We start from the raw sequence: 21,649 nt of genomic DNA, 5'->3' as shown, positions 1-21,649 counted from the left end.
TTTTTTTGGAACCAGGGAGTTTCTTGTCTAAGTCTTCACCTCATCAAAGCTTCCCTGGGTATTTCTGGAAACCCCCGGATCCTCCCACACCCCTTCTCCTTATCTGTAAAATTGCTGCATTGTGAGGATTCAAGAACACCGTGTCAATTCACTTCTACCCTTGACTGTTAATGCAGAGAAGTTGAAGCTGTTGGTTAACTGAATCCTGCGTATGCAGCGTCCGGTAGGTTGCCGTAGCAGCCTGAGTGCGTGCTGGCCATTCTTGCTGTTAGCTTTATCGAGCCCCTAGACATCCCAGACACTCTGCTTGGTACGTGAGCTCTGCCCAGTAAGTGGCTATGTCCCCATTTTACAGAAAAGAAGGAGCTGTGACTTAAGCATCACACAGTCACAGCTGTGATCTGAACCAAGTAAAGGACTTTTCAAAAGTTGCTCCTTGGTAAAAATCTAATTTAGAATGGGAGATTTTTCTTGACAATGTCTAATCCATTCCCCTTATGTCAGTAGGGAAACTGAGTCCCAGGACATGGACTTGTGCAAGGTCACATGGTATGTGAACCCAGGGCAGGGGCTAGAATATGGGTGCTGTGACCTTTGCCCACTGGTCTCAGCAAAGCAGTGTGTCTCTGTCCCACTGCAAAGCTCGCAGTCATGTGCTTTTCTTCTGGGTCATGGTTGAAGTTCTGTCCAAACGTCACACACTTATTAGATATGTAAACAACATGTTAGCCCTGGCTGGCGTAGCTCAGTGGATTGAGTGCAGGCTGTGAACCAGGCATCGCAGGTTCGATTCCCAGTCAGGGCACATGCCTAGGTTGCAGGCCATGACCCCCAGCAACTGCACATTGATGTTTCTCTCTCTCTCTCTCCCCCTCCCTTCCCTCTCTAAAAATAAATAAATAAAATCTTTAAAAAAAAACAACATGTTGCCTGAATACAGTTAGTCCCCCCCTTATCCATGGGCATAGGTCCCATGACCCCCAGGGGACGCTAAAACCATGGAGAGTACCAGACCTTGTACATGCTATGCTTTCCCTCTGCATACATGCCTGCGATAAAGTCGGGACTACTCCTGAGCTTTGGGGCCATTATTAGGTAAAATAAGGGTGGCTGGAACACAAGTACTGTGACAGCAAGACGGTCGGTCTGATAACCGAGATAGCTACTGAGTGACTAATGGTTGGGGATCTTATTATGGAGATGCTAGACAAAGGGATGATTCATGTCTCAGACAGCACGGAGTGGGAGAGTCACGCTACTCAGAACACATGCAATTTAATACTTATGAATTGTTCATTTCTGGAATCTTTCATGTAATATTTTTGGACTGCAGTGGACCATGGGCCGCTGAAACTGTGGAAAGCAAAACCATAGGTGCGGGGGGACAGTTGGCTGTATGTCCTTCATGAATAGTGACAAGTTATTTATGGTAATTAGCGAGTGTATCTCCCAGGTGCTGCAGGCTACATCTGAGGCAGGAAAAGCAAAAGCTCCAATACATAGCGAAGTGTTTCACAAGACAGTGTTCATCTGCCTGCAGTTTTAATAAATGTCTTAGTAAAAATATCAGAACAATTCCATCCTCTGAAACATTTCATGTGTAGGGTCTACCTGATAGGTAGGGGCCAAGGTCCCCGCCAGCCTTCCTCACTGGGAGGGTAGCTCACGGGAGCAACCGAAGCTTCTGTTCACGTAAGGGGGCCAGGGAGGGGCCCTCTGCCTGGCTTTCCCTTTAGATTTGCCTCCTTTGAGCCGAAGCGAAGGAGAGTGTGAAGCTAAATGAAGCTCTAGTGTCACTGGGATGAGGAACTGACTAAAGTCAAGCAGCTTTGGTTTATCCTATTATTTGTTAAATGTGCTTTTTGAATAATATGATTGCTTTGGCCCTCTGGCCTTTAAGAATCTTATTGAGACAAACTCACAGGAGGATGGGACCGAGCTGGTGGCTGTTTCCACGGGTGACATCAGGAGCTTGGAACCTAAAGTGCTACTTCTCAACAGCTTCTCATTACCTGGAAAGTGTTGCAGAAAACACTGGTGCCTGAGCCCTACAGAAAAGGTTTGGATATAATTGGTCTGGGATGGCACCTCATTATCATTTTTTCCCTGAGCTCTCCAGATGTTTACAATGTGTGCCTGGCATCGAAAACTATGCCCTACACAGAAATGAAAATAAGCCAGATGCAAAGCCAAAGGGTGTCCTGGAAGAGGTGGAGCTTATGTGAAGAAAATGGTATCCTCTCCTTCTTTGGCTATAATTAAGACACTATTAAGCCCTTCCAATGGAATAAAACCCAAGTTCATGTGCGGCATTCAAAGCCCTCCACAGCTAGTCATCACTTGCACTGTTAGCCTCACCTCCCACCTGTCACCCCTATACCTTGTGATTCAATTACATAGGACTCCCCAACCCACCCCAAACATAATCTATATTTTGTTACCTCAACACTATGCCCACTCACTAAGACTTCTGCCTGCCCAGCTTTGCATGGTGAGTTCTTATTCACACTTTGAAGCTTATGGCAAAAAGTCCTTGCTCCCAGAAGCCTTTTCAACAACCTCAGGCCAATAGTGGACCCTGATGTAAGCTTCTGTCAGAGCACTTGGTTGATATTGAGTTGGTGTCCCCCATGTAGACTGTATACTCTTTGATTCAGTATTCTCTGTCTCATGTATTCTGTGCCTATCACTGGGTAGGTGTTTCACAAGTGCAAATCAAATGAATGAGTGCCAACAATACAGCTCTAGTTTAAAACCAAAAGCGGAGATGGCATTGATTTTTCTCTGATATGTTTCTCCACACTCCAGTCATGTGTGTTATGAACCCTCAGTCCTGGAATGTTCTGACCAGGAGCGTTAACTTTGTCTTCTATCACAGATGGGGACACTGGCCTTTGGGAGGAGACACTGGTCTTCAATGACACTTTGATGACATTAGAAAAAAAAAGGTGGAGGTTTTACTAGTTCTCCATCTAGTTTTCCTTCATGATGTGAGTGTCTGTGTGCAGTGAACCTCCTGACCATCACCTGTCCATGCAGCATGGTGACCACTGTGTCCATGGTGTGAGGCCCCGGCCAGTAATCCAAGGTGTCAATGAGCCCAGGTCACTTCTGTCCACCCCCAGGGCTTCACTTTTCACCCATGTGTCCACACCTCCTGCATTCAAATGTCTAGCATGGTTTTTGCTTACCTAGTCGACTGCCTACTGGACACCTTCAGTGCCTTTTCCACAGGACCCTCAAATGCCAACACGGAACTCATTCTCTTCTACTTAACTTCTTCTCGTTCCTCATCAGCAAATGAGACAGAAATCAGAGGTCATTCTTACCTCTTGCCACTCCTCACCCGGTCCCACTGATGTCACTTTAGGAATATCTTTCCCTGGAAATAGACATGGTTTTTGCCTCTGGTCTTTTAGAGCCTGGATCAGTGCCTCCATTGGGGGCTGTTTGTTATTTCTCCAAAAAAGAGACTTTCAAAAAGTTAAAGAGGATGCATTTTCCCTGCATTCACGGATGACTTAGAAAATCATAATTACCTCTTCCATCTTCAGTTATGATTCTATTTTGGAATCTTCTTTCTGTATACACCAAAACCCCACCAGCTCCAGGGCTATGTGAGCAGAGTCATTGGTGCAGTACAATCAGCAAAGATGCACAAATACATGCGAGATGCAGGAGCCAGGCCCCCAGGCCCCTCCTGGAGCAGGGGCCTCTCTGTGCACACCGGGTCAGCTCTCTGACAACACTTTCCAGGTCACTCACAGCAAACGTGAACTTTGAATTTGGGTGCAATTTCTCCCCAACTCTCTGTTTTTAATGCTAAAGAAAGCCCCTGGCATGCATATGCATTCCATAAATATCATCTATTATCATTTTGCTTTTTTCCTGCATGTATTCTTCAGGGGTTTTAAAACAGACACAAATGCTGCTCATGATATGACTAATCCCCTAAGGTGATGACCAATGACCGATTTTCACGCTAGTGAACATACGGATATGTCACTTCATCTCCTTCAAGTGCATTAGTCATCGCAGACTCATACAAATTGGAGCTGGAAAACCCACAGGGAGCACCGGGCCTGACCCCTTATTTTCACACAGGGCACCTGAAGTCACACCGCTCATCAGCATCAGTTGTAATGGGCACCGAGTTTTAGAAACACACAACACACGTTGAATCTACACTTCCTCTCGGAAGAGCTAACCCCAGACTGATATGTGTGTGGTCAGGGATGTTGCTTTGGAAACATTGAAACGCATCTTGAGCCAGCAGTCCTGCTGCAGGGATGCGAGAGAAACAGCTGTCTTGTCAGAGAAGGAGGAGGTGTTGGGTCTGAATCAGATAGATGTGAAGTAGGTGTAGCAAAAACCCAGAATTTAGCGGGGAAAAGACTGGGGAGAAATGACACTTGAATGTTTCTATGCTCTATCATATTCCATTCACTTCAGCAACCTTTTGTTTGTTTTGTTTTCAAAGTCTGTTGGGCACTGTGCAAGGCACGAAATGAATCTGGTGTAGCTGTGGCCTCGAGGGGCCCCGAGATTCTTGAGCTATCATTGCATGGTATTTTCCATGTTACAGTGGAGTTCTGTATGAAGTGAGGTGAGACGGGGGGAGCACACTGTCCTCGGTCTGTAGAAGACACCGCAGTGGAGGTGCCATGCGATGTAGGTGTGGAAAGGTGAGCAGGGTTTACCAGATGCTCGGGGAGGGAAGGGGAAGTTCAGGAAAAGGAAGGACCTGGGGATATCCCTGAAGTGGAGACAGCAGGAAGGAGATGAGAGTGGCAAGTGCTACAGATTGGGCGGGACTAGATGGTGGAGGAAATTAAATGTCATGGTCAAGGCTTTAGACAGTGCCATGAGCTAACGAGGATGCCACAGCATTTCAGCAGAGAACTATTGACCACCCTGTTTTAGTGGAGTGGCCGTGTGGGCTTGCCTCCTCCACCCACAGCCTTCCTTGCTGGGTGCCTTTATCGAAGCTCTTGGTCAGAAAGCTGGGCATCCTTTTGATTCCTGCTTCCTCACCTTGTTTCACCCAACTCATCCCAAGTTCGTCCATGCCACCTCCGAAGGCTGCCCTGCACCCGTCTACTTCCCTCATAGCCTCTTCCTGGCCAGAACCACCATTATCTCTTGCCTGACCTCCAGCCACCTTTGCGCACTGAGGTTTTCCACTTCCACACTTAGTTCCCGAGTCTCCCTGCTCACACAGTTGCCAGAGATAGCTTTGAAAACGCAAATTGAATACTATCTCCAAGTCACCCCGGTTAAAATACATCAGTGGCTGTCGCTAAATAATTTTCAAACGTCTTCCTGGGGCCACGAGGGTCCTGCCTGGTCTGGACTTTGCTCACTGCTCCAGGCTCCTGGCACCCGCCTCAGGCTCCCCCCACTACTGATGCGCATCTTCCTCCTCTCATCCTGGAATTCAACCTGTTCTTCCCGCCCTGGGACATTCCCAGCGCTCTTCTCTCCGCCACGAATGCCGGCCTCACACTCTCGCACAGATGAGCCTTTTCACTTCTCGGACCCCAGCACACCTGTCGTCTGCAGGGAACCGCTTCCTGACTCCCCCGCCGCGGCCACTTCTACCACCCTAGTTTCTATTCTGCAATGTCCTTTTCTTTCCCTTGATACCATTCATTACATTTTGCAGTAGTGTTTTTTTTTAAGTTTATTTCCAATTTCCATACAACGTTTGCCACATAGCAGACATTGACGGAAACACTTGGGAAGCCCACTCGGGCCACAGTGCGGAGGGCAGCCTGGGGCAGAGCCTGCAGCCAGGAGGTGGGTGCGGTGGCTTCTGCAGCGGACCAGGTGAGAGATGACAAAGTCTGAGCTGAGAAAAAAAGAGGTATTTGGAGGGGATAGATTCAAAAGTCATTCTATAGGTGGACTTGACAGTGTTCCGGCAGGAGGTGCTGGGTGAGGAGGAGGGAGTCAAGGTGATGCCCAGGTCGCTTGGACCACGCGTGATGACCCTTCGGTTTGCTGAGCTCTTGACTGTGGGACGAGTGAGTAGTGGAGTGAGGGGAAATGACCGGCACTTCCCCGACTGTCCGTGCGAACCAGCTCTGTTCACCAGGCAGGCTGCCGGGACAAATCTCCCTCTCCCTCGCAGAGGGCAGCCACGCCCGTTTCTACAGCTAACACTCCCCTCTAGTCATATTCTTCTGTCCTAATTGTTCTCCTCCATGTTGATGTATGGACATCCTCCACGTCTTCCAAGGCTTATTTTAAGTTCCATCTTCTTTACCTGCGAGAATTTCCCATGTGCCCACGTCCCCTGGTAAGGTGTCTCCCAGGACATCGAGAAACAGGGACTGTGGACAGCTACAGAAACGTTCTATGCACCACACGGCATGTACAGAACTCCAGGACTCGACCTGTCATCCATATAGCTGTGTGGCCCCAATGCAGACAAACTTTCTTGAGAAAACCCCTGGATTGTCCTTGGGATATGACCTTGGCCCACTTTTGCACAAAAATGGATAATTCTCTCTTCTTTCAAAAGTCTTGGATAGTCATGAACTTCCATAAATGGATGATAACCCTGCTATTGACTTGTCTGTGCTTTTCCTTCAGCCCGTGACCCAGAGCAATGCCATGTCGGGCCAGCGAGTCAAACCTCAGCCTCCTACTGCCTTACCGAAAGCCCGCATAACAGAAGCGACATTTATGAGGACCCATTTGAAGGGCATGCTATTTATCCCTTCCTCTGGCGCACTAATTTTTATTCCTGCACCACGCTGTGCACTCGGACCATGTGTTCCTCGTCCCCGGCAGAATTTTCATGCATTTTAATGTTATTTCCTTGGCTTACATCCAGGGACATTATACATAATGGCTTTATGAAAACTATTACTGCAGGGATGTCTTTGAAGTGCCATGCATGAGGTCATGCGGTTCCTTCCACAGGGAGCCTAGAGCAAAAGGAACTCTGTTGTGACGATAAGGGCCAGGGAAAGCGTGGCTTCCTCTGGGGTGCTGGGACAGTCCTTCCTTTGCAGTAACAAGACTGTATCTTCCTTCATGGGTGGACTGTCCAGAAGGTCAGAGCAGACATGAAGGTGAGTCGGAGGGACCGTGAAGTCCCCTGTGGTTTGCACGAAGGAGGTGGCATGGGAAGTGACACCATGGGTAACAGAGCGGAGGCTTGGGGGCACTCAGGATGAGGACAGCGCACAGCCAGCAAGCTGGGTGGCCTGGTGTTCTTGTCCCGTGCTTTCTCCGGCACCCCCATCTGAAGGGCGTTCTGTTTTGATTCTGTTATGTGACCATGGTGAGTCACCAACTCATCTTGGGCCCCAGCTTATTGTCAAGGGAGGGCATGGCAGTGAAGGGTGTCTAATCACAGGCTAATGAGAGGCCATCTGTAACCACGTTTAGGGGACTGCCCCCTTCTCAGTTCCTCTCCTCCTACTGTCCTTTACCCTGGCTCCTGCCTCACCTTTCTTGGAATAACCCACCGCAGGCACCTCTCATCCGTACTGGTGGCTCTCAGGCGAGAGAGATGGCTGGAAAGTTCTCAAACTTAGCTATAGGTTAAGGTGATTGAGAAGCCTTTAAAATGATCATGCCCAACTGCACCTGTGCCAAATCAATCAGGCTCGGGGGTAAGACCCGGGCACTTTGATGTTTTAAAATGTTCCAGGTGATTAAAGTGGCAGCAGCCCAACTTGAGCCTCAGTACTCCCCAAACACTGTCACTGGCTGCTGGAGTCACTGAGTATCTTCCAAAGGCAGGTTGCGATGCCGGAGCTTCAGAGAGAGGCCTGAGCATCTGCATTTCTAGAAGCTTCCAGGGGATCTGATGCCATTGGTCCCTGAATCCCAGTGCGAGTTGGAAGGGGAAGATGCCCCTGTGAGGAGTACCGTAAAGGGAGACACACACCTGACTCACTCCAGCCTGGGCCCAGGTGAGGGGCCTCCAGGGCACCGAAATGGGTGGAGTCGTTACCCGGGTCCTACTTTGCTGAGCTGTTGACAGAGTCAAGTCTGGCCTGAGCCCCAGAGTTTGAGGGGCCGTGAGGCAAAGCTGTGCCCCCTCTCCTGCCCACCTCCTGCAGCACTGATCTCTTTCCCAGAAGTCCAGTCCGTGGTTAGGCGTCTACGTTATCACGCACACACTAAGTTTCCTACTAACTAGACTCTGAGCTGCTCGAAGACACTGTCCCTTCCTTCTCTCTCCTCAGAACCCGAATCCCAGAGGTGTCTGCAGGATAAGTGGGTGCAGGGAGGGCTCCCTTCTCAGAGGGAGAACGTCTAGAAGACTAATAGTGCATGACGAGGCTGTTTCACGAAGGAAAATGACGCCCCTGGAACACTGCGGTGACAGCGAATTCTCACGCTTTCCGAATGCCGCCTGTGACATCCAGCCCTGGGGCCTCTGCTTCTGCCTTAAAGTCATGCTCCGCCCTCACCCTGTGTAAGAGCTTCTCATCTTCTGAAGCTCAACCCAGGACTCTTTTCCTATCTTAAGCTTCTCTTAAGCTCTCCCTGCCTCCACGCCACTACAACTCTAGAGCGACTTCCGTCGTGCAGTCCGGTCTACTCCCTCGCCGGGGTGTCTTCTTACCTGCAGGCCAGCAGCGCGCAGCTCGCTGCCTGCATGGGACAGGGATCCAGTGAGCAAAAGCTACATGAAACACAAGGATTGATTCAGCACGAACTTCCCTTCTTGGCATCCATATTCGCATCCATATCAGTAATAATGAACCGAGATGGCACGGAACAGGTCACTGGTGGATAGTGCTGTGATAAGCAGGGTGCTACACCTCGTTTCCTTTGGAATCGGAAGCTACGAACAGACATAAGGCGCCTCGGCGGCGTCTTCTACCCTCTGTCAGCATCCCCCTGAGCCGAGAAGGTGGCGGGGGCTTCACGCCCAGCTGGAAGCCCGTGTGAGCCCCAGCCCAGGGGGCCGGGTTTCAGCAATCTTTTTTCCCCGCCCTCCAGGCAGGGGCCCAGGATGCAGGAGCCCTCAGGCCCTTGTATGGACTGTGTGCCCAAGGAGACCGCGGTCCAGTTGCCAAGCTGGAGATGCCCCGCTGGCCCACATTAGGTGCGAGTCGCTTCAGATGAACTGAGAGCCCAGGACGAACACTCCTAGCTTACAGGAAAATGACATGTGCTATTATGTGATTCAACGCATACTTGTTCATTTTTATATTTTTAGCTGATACATAGCATCCATTTTTAGAACATTCAGAAAAAAAATGTCATGTCTTTGAAGACATGTCTAGGTAATGAAACTCAGGGTCGTCGCATATAAGAGCCAGCCTTCCTCCCTCCATCCCTCCCTTCCCTCCTTCCCTCCCTCCCTCCCTCCCTCCCTCCTTTCCTTCCTTTCTTCCTTCCTTTTCTCCCCCCTTCTTTCCTTCCTTTCGTCCCCCTTTTTTCCTTTCCTTTTTTTGCAAATTATGAGCTAGAATGAAAAGACAGAGTTTATTTTAAAATGGTGATGCCTTATTCAAACACAGATTGTTGCCTTAAATCCCCTTCTCAAGGGAGTGAAGGGATGCAACCGTTGGAGGCGCCCTCCCGGCGTGGCTGTGCAGCCCCCTGTCAAGGCAGAGGCTACTCCTGGCAACAGGTGGGTGTAGCCAACTGTCTACTTCAGATAACAGGACTGATAGTCTGATCCATGCGAGTAAGAAGACTTACTCCATGCCTGGAGGTCTGATTTACATTTTTGATACCATAGCTCCTTTCCTGCTTTAAGTTGGATCATTAATGATAAACGACGTATCAGTTTCTACTTGAATTTTCATAAAGGGGATTGGGTGTTTCCCCATTTTAAGACCTAAAGGAGAGTGAGCTCCGTGGATATTTTCTTCCCGTGCTTCCAGCCTCCCCCTGAAGAGCCAGGAGACGGAGCAGGAGGGACAGATGCCAGAGGGGACATCCCTGAGCCCTGCTCCCCGGGCCCCAGCCCCTCACGTGGGCCTCCCCCCAGAGCTGTTGTTTTTTTTTCTGTTTCCCTTTTCTCTCTCTCTCTCTCTTTTTTTTTTTTGTTAAAAAACATTTCTCATTTTGCCTCTTCCCCCTTGGCTGAGGGACTTTCAGGACTTGTTAGTGCAGCGAACAATGTTGCTTTATATCTTCTTACAAATGTGCATTTCCTGCTCAGTTTTGTGGGTCACAGGAAGGGCTGTGTGACTTGAATGCGCCCTTGGCCCTCCACTGGAGGGTCAGCGCACCCTGGGCATGGTGCTGGGTGCCGGCCAAAGGCGTGCTGCTGGCCTTTCCTCCAAGTTCTCTGAGTCATGTTTTCGGGCCTCTTTCTCTGGAGCAGTCCCGCTGGGTTAGCACGGAGCCTGCGCACACGGAGCTGGCTTCCGGTCACTTCCGTCACTGTCACTGTCTCCTCCCGTCGTGGGCCCTGTCCCTCAGACCCTCGCTCCTCTCAAAGCTCTGAACACTGGCTAGTACTTTATACAGCATCTGACGCACAAATACATTCTTCTTAGGAGGAGGGAGCCCTGGTTAGCGACTTAATCCAGAAGGTCCTGAAAAACAAAGTAATTTGAAAAGGGTTAGTCACTCCTTCATTTTTGGAAGAGTGGACTGCTCAGTTAGGATGAGATCTGGTTGAGAGCAGCAATGAATCATATGGAAAGTAGGGGGCTTTGCGGGATTTGGAGTCTTCTTGGTGCACAGGGAGGGTGGGGTGAGAACAGGGGTGTGTGTGTGTGTGTGTGTGTGTGTGTGTGTGTGCGTGTGTGTGTGAGATGAGGGAGAGATGCAAAGGAAATCGTGGAATAAAGGAAGAGTACTGAGATGAGGCCTTGTCAATTTAAGACTAAAAACCTACCCAGTTCTTCGGCAGACATGACAGATGAGCGCACTCTGACGTCTACGATGGACTGCGGCCATGCTGCACCGCGGTCTTCGTCCGTGTTCAGTCTGATGCCCCGAGAGCCTTGCACTGGGGCTGCTCTGAAAAGACGAAGGAGAGAAGACTTAGCGCTATCCCTCTGCTCTCCCGACCCTCGGTTCTCTGAGTCATCTGTTCGTACACCCACGACACTTCTTGCTGAAGTCACCAGCCAGCTCCTAGGCCACTCCCCCAGCACGGTTTTAGCTCCTGACTCACGGTTCACGTACATGCGAGATGTCTCCACGACGGGGGATTTGGATATTCATTCAGGTGGCCGTTCGACCACTTGGGCTCCCAATTCCTTGGCTTCCTCTCTTCCCGTTCTCCCTCTTCTCCCGCTCAGCTCAGCCACTCCCTTCCACAGTCACACGCAGGATGTGGTCACCATTGCTCTGGCAGCTTTACTTCTTCCTGATCTCCCCTTCGGAGCGTCCTTCTCTCTGTCCTCACCCCCTGTTCGTCTCTTTTCTTCTCGCATCCTCGTCTCTACCGCTCCTGGAACCTCAGAGGGTGCTGCAGTCCATTCATGCTGGTGTTCCTCGCTCACACCCTTCTGTGGTCCCTGCCCTGTTTGCTCACCTGAAATCCCGTGGCCGGCCCACAGAGCCGGCTGGCAGCCGGGCTTGGCCGGAGACATCCTGCCGGTCTGGCTTTGCATCTGTGATCCTTTCAAGTGGACCCGTAGAGCCACCCAGTGAGCGATTCACAATTGCGGGGTCCTCTCACTGCCTGTACAGCCCTTGACGACCATTTCATTCCCCTTCTCCTCTCTGTGCAGCTCCCTGACACCTCCTCTCTGGTCCTCGGCTCAGCTGGTGATCTCGCTGAGCAAACTGGAGTTTTCGGACGACCTCTGCAAGCTGTCATCTATTCATGCACCCACCCACGTGGCTCTGCGGCGGGACACCGGCTTCCTTTCCCGCCGCGGAGATGAATTGTGTGTGCTCCTGGCCGCTGTCATTCCCGACACGTGTGTTCCAGGCTTCAGCTCCCTTCCCACCAAAGGAGGTTGTTCCTGCAGGTCTCTGCTCTCGGACCCCAGCCCTTTCTCACAATCCCTCCCACCACACAAAAAGAACATGAATAAACAAAAACATCTCTTTGTACTCTGTTTCCCCCTCTATCATCCCATCTATTTCCCTCCTTTACCCCAAAATTCTCAAAAAAAACAACCCCACCTGTCCTCACCCACTACCTCTACTCCCCCTTGTGCTAGCAGGACGGTTTCTGCAATGAAGTACCGAGGGGCGTAATGGTACACGTCCACTTATCTCTACGCCCCAGTCAGGGGGGCTCTTCTGGGCGGCCCCCCTCCAGGGAGTGACCCAGGCGGTCAGCCTGTGCCTTTGCTCTGACCCCGCCCTCTTCAATATGTGGTCTCCATGGTGACCACCTACCTCTCCATCCTCCTCCTCCTCCTCCTCCTCTCTCCCCATCCTTCCTGGCTAAACGGGCCTTCTCACCATCCCGGACTTTTCTGGGCCTGTCCCCCTCTTCCTTTCAGCTCTTTGGCCCCTGTCACTCGTCCAGGTCTTCACTCCCCCGCCCCCTCCCCAGGAAGACCTGCTTTCCAACACCTCAGTTAGCTGCTACCCCGGGGTCCCCATGCTTCCGATGCTACTTCCTGTGTTAACTTCTCACATAGCCCCCTCCACCTGTACCCCAGCAAACACCTTGCCAGCTGGCCGCATTTACTGCCTGACTCTCCCTAGTAAAATAGAAGCCCGAAGAGGTATTTTTCCTATTATCAGCATACTCACTGCTGCGTCCCATGCACCTGGGGGACTGCTTGGCACAGAGCGGACACTCAACACACACACGTAAAATGCCCCGTGAAGGAATAGGCACATGCGTGTCCATGGCAAGAGACATTGCAGGGACAGGCGATCCGATCTGGCAGGAGAAGGGAAGGTCAGGCCTGCCCTGTGGAGGTCTGGGCTCCGGGGAGCTGGGGGGTCAGGTGGTCAGGGGCCCCCGAGGTGGGCCTCCTCACACCACAACTCAGCTCTCTCTCTCAGAACAGACCGCATCCTTCCTGCCGGAGGCTTCCGGCTCCACCGCCCCCGCTGCACGAACCCCCTGACCCTGTGCCAGGAGCGGGGCGATGAGGCAGAGAGGGAAATGAGGAAGTACATCGGTTCCTGGGGGCCCGTGGACTGCAGGGGAAGGAGGCCAGCCTCCCCCCACCTCCTCCTTCTTCCGCGTCGCTGTGCAAAGTCTCCCCCTCCAAGGGAGACGGCGTTGGGAGCATCGCTGAGCCCCGCACTCTGTCTGACTTTCTGGGCCACCTCCTTTGCATTTCTCAGGCCTGGAGCTTGCAGGCAAAGCTCGGGCTGTGCACACTTCCTGGGGAAGGATGCTTTCGGGGCTGCGACAGCACACTCGGCCGCCAGGCACGAGCTGACCGACTGGAGGGCTTCGGCCCGCACAGCACAGACAGAATGCAGCTCCTAATAGCGGAGATGGCTACCGCGGGACGAGGGGGCGGGGAGCATGGGCTCCCCCGCGGATCTGCCGGGCCAGGGACGGTTCACATCGTGGGCCGGACAGCAGGGGATGGTGAGCAGAAGCGCAAAGTTTCGTTACACTACTCAGAATGGCACGCAATTGTAAACTTACGCGTTTCCCCCCTAGAATGTTCTGTTTAATATTTTTGGACCGTGGTTGGCTGCAGGTCACGGAAAGTGTGGAAAGCAAAACCCGGATGAAGGGTGACAATGTAATCCATGAGGATGCGCAAACTCTCGGAAACCTCCGTAGGACCGGGGACCATGTTTTAAACATCCGTGGGCAGATATGGGTCTTTTTTTTTTTTTTAAGATTTTATTTATTTATTTTTAGGGAGGGAAGGGAGGGAGAGAGAGAGAGAGAGAAACATCAATGTGCGGTTGCTGGGGGTTATGGCCTGCAACCCAGGAATGTACCCTGGCTGGGAATCGAACCTGGGACACTTTGGTTCCCAGCCCGTGCTCAATCCACTGAGCTACGCCAGCCAGGCAGATATGGGTCTTGCAAATCATTGCCAGGCAGGAACCACCCAGACAAGTGAGCTGCAAAGTGGGGGCCAGCGCCCTAGAGGATGCATAGTATGATTCCTGGGTGGGGGAGGAACCTAGCAAAGATTTCCAATACAGTTCACTCTGTCTGAAAAAGTAAGAGAAATTAAGCTTTACCAGTATGCGGTGTTAAAAGATAAACTGAGGCACGTTAAACATTTTAATAGCTTATATGAGCAACAATTCATTAAAAGTGGGCAGTGTCAGAGCGGAAGTGATCAGGAGCGCACCACTGACCGAAGCTGCTGGAAAGACTTCCATCCAGTGTGAAGCAAAGAGGAAGTCATGTGTCCATCGTTTGGAGCCTCCTTGGCTGTTTGTAATTGGGAATCCTTCACATGTCGATTTCGTAAGTCTGAGCATTTGCAGGCTTAGACGTCTCTTTGCGTAGGCAGCCTGCAATGGCATTTGAGCCACGCTGGTCTAGCGGCTTCCTCGTTTGATTAGTTTAACAGTGGGACACAGGTGGCAGTGAGGACTTCCGAGGAGCAGATGTGTTTCAGCTGCAGACGTGTTCCAAGGGCCACGTGAGGTGTCCTGAGGGGAGAGTGTGACCCGCAGCCCCTCCGGGTCCTTCGCTGGTCGGAGGCGTGCGGCAGGTTGTGATGAAGTGCTGGAACGGGTGTGGTCCATGTCAGGAAGACCACGCCTTCAAAAATAGTCCCACACTCTGGACTGAGATGCGAGCGGCCATGTTCATCCTGGGCGTCACACAGAAGATGTATGATTTCCTTCCGGCAGACCACTTAAAAGTCTTTTTAGAACCTAAACATGCATTTTTTTTCTTGAATAGCAACAACAAACATCCTCCAGACGCCCTGACCTCCCTGGGAGAGGACAGGTGGTAGTGGTGCCTGTACTTAATCTGCCCCTTCAAGGTGCCGTTGGTCATCAAGGAGTGAGTTTAATAGCTGATGTTTTAAAAAAGAAATTCTTGATGAGAAAAAACCATTTTTGGATGTGTGTGACTTGTTTTGGGGATTTGTTGCAAAGAACAAATCACTTTAAAAAAGCCCCTTGTCTGTACACTTAAAAAATAAAATAAAACTTGGTGGCAGAACTTATTAACAAGTTAAAACTTTTCCAGGTGAGAGGTTGGCAGTAGGGTTTGGAATATATAGATATATATATATATAGATATATATATGGCAATTATATTAGTCTGCTGTAACTACCAACTGACATCAGTAGTTGCTTTAATAAAATCTGTATAATCAGTGGAAAAAAACTGGAAAACAAGTGATATTATTTATTAAGTACATATGACAATCCACTTTTTTTTGCTTTGTGTCTGTTTTTCTTTGGAGTATCATTTTCATCTATGGAAATCATTATAGCTAAGGACTAAAATAAATCTAAATTAAAACCAGTTCTTTAAATTTCTTTTTTCCCTTTAAGCACATCTTTATTTTACTTAAAATTTTTTTATTGAAGTGTAGTTGGCATACAATATTGTATTGGTTTCAGATGCACAACACAGTGATCCGACATTTACATGCCTTGCCACACCATTACCACGCTAGGTCTAGTAAGTGTCTGTGACCGTGCAAAGCCGTCACGATAGCATCGACTATGTCCCCGTTCACCTTTCTCACCCATCCTCCGCCTTCCTGCCCGGTGGCGACCATCAGTTTGTTCTCTGTGTCTATGGGTCTGTTTCCGTTTCATTGGCTCATTGGTTTTGCTGGTTTAGATTCTACATGTAAGTGAAATTATACTGTATTGGTCTTTCTATGGCTTAGTTCTTTTTGTGTAGTGTCCTCTATGTCCACCCATGTTGTCGCAAGGGGCAAGACATTTCACTCTTTTTTATTGCTGAGCAATGTTCCGCTGTGTGTAGGAGCAGAGGTGCATGTGTGTGTACAGATACACGTCGACACTGAGAATGACACATAGCCGTTTTCTGTTGAGTCCTCTGGGGCAATCTGGAACCTCTCTGAGACTCAATTTCCTCCTCAAAACAGGCCCAGCCTCCCAGGGTTATGATGAGAGACAAAAGGTTCATCTCAGTGAAGATGCCAAGCTGGTAAAGTGAGGTGCAAACAATAGTTCCACTGTTTGGAGACTGATGATAAGTCTCCTCTACTCCCCCCCTGTTTTCTGGTTGTGCTGATGCACCTCTCTCCGCTCCCCGCATCCCCCAAACCCGCTTGTGCGAGGACAGGGCAGAGATACATGAGGCTACACCAGAGCAGCGTCCCTTCCCTTTGGAAGTCACAGCCGCTGTCACTTGGAAGCCCGTGTTCTCGCCGATCTCACAGACACGCCCCTCCAGGGAAGTCGGTAAGTCTCGAAGCATAAGTCCTGAAATCCTTGAAAACAAGAGCAAGGTGCATCTCCCGACACCCCCAGCACTGCTCCCATCACTGACCCGTCACAGGGCGGCTCCCTGTCCTGAACTCTCAACGTCTCTCTCCCCTCTGGGGCCCCGCGAACCCTGCAATCGAAGTTCCAAGAAAATTGAAGTCATTCATCTCTTTGTATCTCTAACGTAAAAAATATAGAAATACTGTAACTCTCATAGAAAAAAAAATGCCACGCAACTGCACAGAATTATAATAATTGACTCTGTTTGTCTTCATTTAATCAGCTGGGAAGAAAGTCTGATGCAACAGAGCAGTTTGCTAAATTCAGAGACGGCTGCTTCGTGGGAACAGCTGCTGCCCAGGTCCCGGCGCTTTATTTCCTCCGAGAAACCGAACCACGCACAGGCGGAGGACGCAGCCCAGCAGTACGGCGGGGTCTGCGCCTCTGAAATAATGGCCCATTTTAGTCTGAGTGGATCACTGTCTCAGGATCCCCGAAAAGTCCCACGGGATGAAGGGGGTCTGAGAAGGTCTCAGGTCCACCAGGAGAGGAGATACGAGTTTTGGGAGACAGCCTGGTTACCTTTTTGGGATAACATCAAGGGCTTACCTACAAAGAAATTCCCAAGTAGAGTCACCTTGGTTGATGTGATCATGTTTCAAGTTAGTTTTCTTTAAAACACTGTCATTAAACTTGAGTGGAGAAAAAAATCCCGGGAAATCTGTTCCAAATGCAGAGCCCCGGGTCCCTGCCTCCGAGACTCTGAAAGAGTAGGCCTGGGTTGGTTGCGGGGGAGCTGGGGAAGCTTCGTAGCCATCGATGCGCACCAACCAGGCCGGTGTCTAATGAAGGAGAGGACTGACTCTCCTCTACACACGGCTAAACCTCAGGTGCAGGCCTCTGCTTTCTGTCCTGGGACGTGCCACCTTCGTCTGCTCTAGGCCAGAGCGCTCGCTGTCTGGACATCACGTGGTGGGCTCCTTCTCAGCGTTCAGGCTTTAGTTGAAATGACACCTTCTCACAGAACTCCCCCCCCCCCAAACCCCTTGATAAAATCATCCCCTCCCCGAGCTCCCTCTCTATCTGGTTCCCCTGCCTTACGGCACTCCCACAGTGCCAGGAAGTTCGTCTTCTCTCAATACTAATTTATAAGTAGATGTTTGGCTGAGAAAAAATACGGGTTCTAGGTGTCTATTTTGCTATCGATTAGCGGTACAATCTCAGAACAACTATTTATCCCTAAGAGGGGTTACTAATTATCTGATAGCACGGGTCTAAGTGTTACGTGAGATGGTGCAAGAAATCACCCTCCACCAGTGCCCAGCAGAGACCAGTCATTCAGAAACTGTCACCGCTGTTCCTAGCGGTGGCAGCCACTAGTCTTAAGATTTGAACGTGGGTTTGTCTGTCTGCTGGGGATCTGGCAAGAACGTCTTCGTGACTGGCAACCATCAGTCGACATCGGTCCGCGAGTGTTTGGTGAGGATCTGTAACATCAGCAGGGTGCTTGCCTGAAGAAAACTATTTAGACAGTGTGACCGGCTTTACCGTCATGGGTTTGTACAGTCATCTCAGAATGAAAATGTCTTTGATTTTAGGAAAAATCTGCGTGCTTGAGACAGGGCCAGCTGGCCCAGTGAAAACGGAAGCAAAAACTGGATTCCCTTAAAGGTGGCATTTTGAGGAGGCATTTACCTTGACGCTCCCCGGTAGTGCTGTTAAAATAGCGTTAATCAGAAAAAGTAACAGCACGGGGAAGGAGTACTTAGCGAAAGACTTGGAACCTGGACAGCTGACAGACAAGTGATAATTGAATGTAACAGATTTGAAAAAGCTGAATTCCCTGGAAGATGTGGGAAAAGCAAAAGAGGGGAAAACAGTTTGCATGTTCAGAACCTCAGGAAGGGTCATGAGTTGGGGATGGGAAGCATTTCTGAACGCAGGAGGGAAGGACTGAACTGAAAGTGAGCCAAATAGGTTGAAAGTCTGTTTAAAAAGCAGTCGGACTCCCAGCACCCAGAACTCAGACAGGTGGGCTCCCAGAACCCTCCGGGGGTGGGCTGGCTCTCTGGAAAACCAACAAACAAAACCAACTGCTTTACTGCTTTCAGAAGTTCCGTTCTGATTTTTCCTTCTTGGTTCCTCATTAAGTGCTTTTCCCCTTTAATTCTTTTATTGTTTAAATCTTTGATAACTCACAGTTTTATAATTCTCTATAGCTGCTCTCCATAGACTTTCAAACTATAATCTTAACACTCATGGCTTCAGATCCCTTCTGAAGTTGACGAGTTAAAAAAGAAAAACAACCAACTTTCACGTCCAAACCTGGTCTTTCTCCCCTGCACTTCAGGCTCAGCTATCTCCCCACCTGGCTGCCTCAGGCCTTTTGCATACCCCAGGTCACAAATAAACTTATTCCCCTTTCTTCCCCAAAGCCTTCCCCGTGTCTCTGTCCTTCATCTCAGTTTCTTGTCTCTCCTGCTACCACTTTCTCCAAGCTACAAGGCTGAGAGTAAACATAACTCCTTCCTCATTCCTCATGACTCATTATTCATTCCTTCCTGTTCTTCCTGTTTTATTAAAATGAATGACACTGGATGAGTAAGAGAAAGTGCCAGATCCAGAGAAGTGTGTGGTCTTTCTGGGCTGCTGACATGTGACAAATTATGTCACGCTGGAACAGAAATGCTTTGAGTGGAGCACCTGTGAAGTTCCACAGGACAAAGAGAAGAAAGGGATGATCTTCTTGGGTGGAGAGCCATTGGAAAAGTTTTCAGACAGGAGACTGCATTGCAGGTGAGGCCTGAAGGGAGAATCGTGATTTTCAGAAGACGCAGCAGGTACTGGATGCAGCTGAGTGCCGGACACTGGTTCGGTGTTTAGGAGCAAGCCCTTGGGCCCCAGACCCTGGGTTGCCCGAGGAATCCTGACCCGAGTAGTGAGGCTTCAGTCAAAGTGTGGGCAGTACGGTGTCTAGACTCTCCCGGAGGCAGGAAGAGCTCACAAGGAGTTAAGAGCAGGAAAGAGGTTACATTTGTAAAGATTATTCTGGCAGCCATGAGGAGAATGGCCTGAATAAGCGAGACTAGATGTGGGTTTTTTTTAAAAAAGATTTTATTTATTTATTTTTAGAGAGGGAAGGGAGGGAGATAGAGAGAGAGAGAAACATCAATGTGCGGTTGCTGGGAGTCATGGCCTGCAACCCAGGCATGTGCCCTGACTGGGAATCAAACCTGCGACACTTTGGTTCTCAGCCTGCACTCAATCCACTGAGCTATGCCAGCCAGGGCCCTAGATGTGGAATTTTTTAAAAATTAAGTGTATTGGGGTGACATTGGTGAATAAGATCATAGAGGTTTCCGGTGTAAATGTCCATGATCCATGATCTGTATATTGCACTGTGTGCTCGCCACCCAAAGTCAAATCACCTCCCGTCACCATATATCTGACCCTCTTTACCCTTTACCACTCCCACCCCCTTCCCTCTGGTAACCGCCATACTGGTGTCTGCGTCTCTGAGCTTTTGTTTGTTTTTCTTGTTTGTTCATTTGTCGCTTCCAGTTTTATATTCCACATACTAGTGAAGTGATGTGATTCTTAACTTTTTCTGTTTGACTTATTTCACTTAGCATGGTTTTCTCAAGGTCCATCCATGTTGTTGCAAATGGCAGTTATTTCATCTTTTCTTATCACTGAGTAGTGTTCCATTGTATACATGTACCACGTCTTCTTTACCCAATCACCTATTGAAGGACACTTCAGGTGTTTTCATTTCTCGGCTGCTGTGAATAATGCTGCAATGGACATAGGGGTGCATATATGTTTGCAAATAAAAGTTTTCAAAAATTTCAGGTATGTACCCACAAGAGGGGTTGTTGGGTCATATGGTAACTCTACTCCTAATTTTTTGATGTGTTTGTTTTCTGTAGTGGCTGTACCATTTTACACTCCCGCCAGCAGTGAATGAGGGTTCCTCGTTCTCCACACCCTCTTCAACACTTGTTATTTCTCGTCATATTGATAATAGCCATTCTAACAGGTATGAGGTGGTGTTTCATTGTAGTTTTGATTTTATCTTTTCAAATGTCTGTTGGCCATTTGTATGTGATTTAACACAATGCCCCTCAAAATCCCAATGACATTTTTTAAAGAGATAGAACAATCATCAGATTTGTATGGAAACGCAAGACTGTGAATAGCCAAAGCAATCCTGAGAAAAAAGTTGGAGGTATCACGCTACCTGACTTCAAATTATAATATACAGTGACAATAATAAAAACAGCATGGTAGTAGTAGAAAAACAGACACACAGACCAATGAAACAGAATTGAGAGCCCAGACATAAACCCACATGTTTATGGGCAAATAATTTTCAACAAAGGAGCCAAGAAAACACACAATGGAGAGAAGAAAGCCTCTTCAATAAATTGTACAGGTAAAATTGGAAAGCCACATGTAAAAAAAAAGAAACTAGACTACTATTTATCCCCATATGTAAAAATTAATTCTAGATGGATCAAAGACCTAAATATAAGACCTGAAGCAATATATTACATAAAAGAAAACATAGGTACTAAACTTAAGGATTTTGGTCTAAAAAGGATTTTCTGAATTTGACTCCAAAGTCAAGGGAAGTAAAGACAAAAATAAATAAGTGGAACTATCAAACTAAAAAGCTTTTGTGAGAAAAAGAAACAGCCAACAAAACAAAACAAAACAAAAAAACAACTGAATGGGAGAAGATATTTGCAAACAACAGCTCTGACAAGGACTTAGTATCCAAAATATATAAAGAACTCACAGAACTCAACACCAAACAAACAATCCAGTTAAAAAATGGGCAGAGGACCTGAGTAGATACTTCTCCCTAGATGTGAATTTGGAGGAATAATTGAAAGCGGGCTGAGGCCAGGTGGGTTTTCCTAAACTCTAACATCTTTGATGGGATAATGAGGTTGGGGACAGGTGTGACACACTCATTAGATTTCGATGGAGTCATTTGTACTTCAGACTGTTTTCTGGGACTTGCCTTGGAATGCAGGGTCTGTCCTCAGCCACCATGCAGGTTAAGCGCAGGCATCTGAAGAGGAGACAATGTCCTCTTCACATGCAAGAGCCTCTCAAATTAGCAAGAAGACCTTCACAGAAAACAGCACCAGCCATCTGCCTGCAGCTTTTGTGCCGTGGGCTTTACATCTGAGAACCTCAGAATATATGGCACATTCAGGCCCTGCCTTAAGGACAGAATGTATTCCCGGAGGAGATTATGCTCCAGAGAGTAGAACTGTCAGCAGGCAGGGGTTGGAGGGGGACAGAGGGTCGTGATCCTCCACAAAGCTGCAGATTCTTGTAGACTCCAAGGTCAAGGAGCCGCTGTCAGCCCAAGTACAGA

General features: G+C 49.0%; 1 long non-coding RNA gene across 1 annotated transcript; it reads right to left on the bottom strand.

The window, feature by feature from the left end:
- Positions 1-9,621: 9,621 nt before the first annotated feature.
- Positions 9,622-12,773, bottom strand: LOC123822596. The gene is made up of 3 exons (XR_006786367.1): positions 12,655-12,773; positions 10,829-10,953; positions 9,622-10,523 (listed from the first exon to the last, which is right to left on the bottom strand). It is a non-coding gene; the product is annotated as an uncharacterized LOC123822596 (long non-coding RNA).
- Positions 12,774-21,649: the final 8,876 nt, after the last annotated feature.

This window comes from Phyllostomus hastatus, unplaced genomic scaffold (assembly GCF_019186645.2).
Source record: "Phyllostomus hastatus isolate PE091 unplaced genomic scaffold, TTU_PhHast_1.1 phas_contig_402, whole genome shotgun sequence".
Lineage (NCBI taxonomy): Eukaryota > Metazoa > Chordata > Mammalia > Chiroptera > Phyllostomidae > Phyllostomus > Phyllostomus hastatus.
The sequence above is the reverse complement of the archived record's forward strand: the minus strand, read 5'-3'. Positions and strand labels throughout refer to the sequence as shown.